Genomic DNA, 2,155 nt, shown 5'->3' with positions numbered 1-2,155 from the left:
GGCCCTCCAAGGTGCGCAGCATGGCGTGCACGAAGTCGGAGCCCGGTTTGCCCCGGGTGCGCACCTCGCGTGCACCTTCGCCAGGGTGGGCACCTCGGTGCGCACACCTTCTCAATGTTTTCTTGCCTTTTCTGGAAATTGGTGAAGGCAGCGCATCAAAGGTGCGCACCTCGGTGTGCTCCGAGGTGCGAACCCGAGAGCGCTTCGAGGTGCGCACGAAGTCAAAAGTCGGGTTAATTGCATTGTTTTCCCCGGGTGCGCTCCGAGGTGCGCAACATCGGTGCGCACCAAGGAGGGCTCCGAAGTGTGCTCCAAGGTGCGCACGATGGCGTGCACCTCTGGTGCGCACGATTCGGAGCTCGGTTTGCCCGGGGTGCGCACACCTTGGCTGGGTTGCGCACCTTTTGTGCGCTCCATGGTGCGTACGAAGTCGGAGCTCGGTTTGCCCCGGGTGCGCACCTTGATGCGCACGCCTTGGCTGGGCTGCGCACCTTGGTGGGCGCCTCCAAGGTGCGCACGAAGTCGAAGCTCGGTTTGCCCCGGGTGCGCACCTTGGTGGGCGCCATGGTGCACTCCGAGGTGCCCAAGATTGGTGCGCACCAAGGAGCGCTCCGAAGTGCGCTCCAAGGTGCGCAGGTGCGCGCGAAGTCGAAAGTTGGGTTAATTGTCCGGTTTGCCTCGGGTGCGCACCTTGCGTGCACCTTCGCCAGGGTGGGCGCCTTGGTGCGCACACCTTGGCTGGGCTGCGCACCCGGGCGCGCACACCTTGGCACCCGCGTTTCCTTCATTTTAAATTTTTTTTTTTTACAATCTCTCAAGTGGGAAATTCTATAATCTCAACTTTTTTTGCCTTTTCAGGAAACTTTTGAATGGAGCGCATCATTGGTGCGCTCCGAAGTGTGCTCCAAGGTGCGCACCTCTGGTGCGCTCCAAAGCTCTCTCCAGCTGCGTGCACCTGCCCCGGGCGCGCACCCGGCCCCGCCCAGCTTCGCTCACCTGTCCCGGGCGTCTGGTGCGGAACCTTAGAGTAAGAAACATCACCGTGCACCTTGGCCAACGTGCGCGACTCGACCGAGCGCGCACTGGCCGAGGTGCACACCGATTTCACCTGGGTGCGCGCGCAGCACCTCGGGCGCACCGGGGTGCGCGCACAACGCCCGGGTTGCACCGTGGCCTGTGTGCTCGGGGCGCCTCGGGTGCGCGCTCGGTGTCGCCCCGGCGCGCGCGGTAGTGCGGGCAACGCACCCCGGCCCGGCCCGGCCCCGACGAGAACGCAAACGGGCAAAAGGTTAATTCAAATAGCATTGCGACGCCCGGCGAAAAACTAAAAAAGGGTGCAACACCGGGACTTCCCGGGAGGTCACCCATCCCAGTACTACTCCGGCCCAAGCGCGCTTAACTGCGGAGTTCTGATGGGATCCGGTGCACTAACGCTGGTATGATCGCACCCGTTATGAGCTTGTCGCAGTGTGTACTTAGCAAACCGCGACCCACGTGCGAATCCACCCCGGCCACCCACCCCCGTCGAGGTGCACACCCTCCCTCGCGAAGTGCGCCCCGTTCGCCAAGTGTGAGCCCTGCCCGGGTGCACGCACCTTGCTAGGGCATCGGGTGTGCACCCGGCCCGGCCTACGTGCGTGCACCTGGACGGGGCGTCGTGTGCGTGCAGTGTCCCGTCTGCAACGCGGTGCCCACACACCACCTCGGGCGCAACGACCTGCGCTCACATGTGGGCCGAGTGCACCTTGGTGCATGTTCGGGGCGCCTCGGGTGCACGCTCGATCTTGCCCCGGTGCACCAAGGCGCTCGGTTTGCCCCGGGTGCGCACTTGGTGCAAGGTGGGCACCCAAAATAGGGATCAAGCACCAAAACACAAGTTTCGGGATGCAAAATGGGACCCAAGGACCACAAATGCGTTCCAAGACCCATGATGGGTCCACGAGAACAAAAATGTGTTCCGAGACTTAATAAACAAATATTGGGTTTTAGGAGAAGAAACATGCTCTGATGCCCAAAACGAGAATCGACCCCGAAAAGGCCACAGGCCAAAAGTGGGATGCGAGACAAAAAAAAATGGGACCCGAGGACCAAAATTGGGTTCTGTTGTGACCATTTCACACATCGCCCCATCACAAATGGGGACCCCCTCTTTTTG

At 61.7% G+C, this 2,155-nt stretch overlaps 1 non-coding gene across 1 annotated transcript; it reads right to left on the bottom strand.

Moving 5' to 3' along the window:
- Window positions 1-1,331: 1,331 nt before the first annotated feature.
- On the bottom strand, window positions 1,332-1,450 carry LOC131860857 (5S ribosomal RNA). The gene has a single exon (XR_009359941.1). It is a non-coding gene; the product is annotated as a 5S ribosomal RNA (ribosomal RNA).
- Between the last annotated feature and the right edge of the window lie 705 nt (window positions 1,451-2,155).

This window comes from Cryptomeria japonica, unplaced genomic scaffold (genome assembly GCF_030272615.1).
Source record: "Cryptomeria japonica unplaced genomic scaffold, Sugi_1.0 HiC_scaffold_20, whole genome shotgun sequence".
NCBI classification, from domain to species: domain Eukaryota; kingdom Viridiplantae; phylum Streptophyta; class Pinopsida; order Cupressales; family Cupressaceae; genus Cryptomeria; species Cryptomeria japonica.
This window is presented reverse-complemented; position numbering and strand designations above follow the sequence as displayed.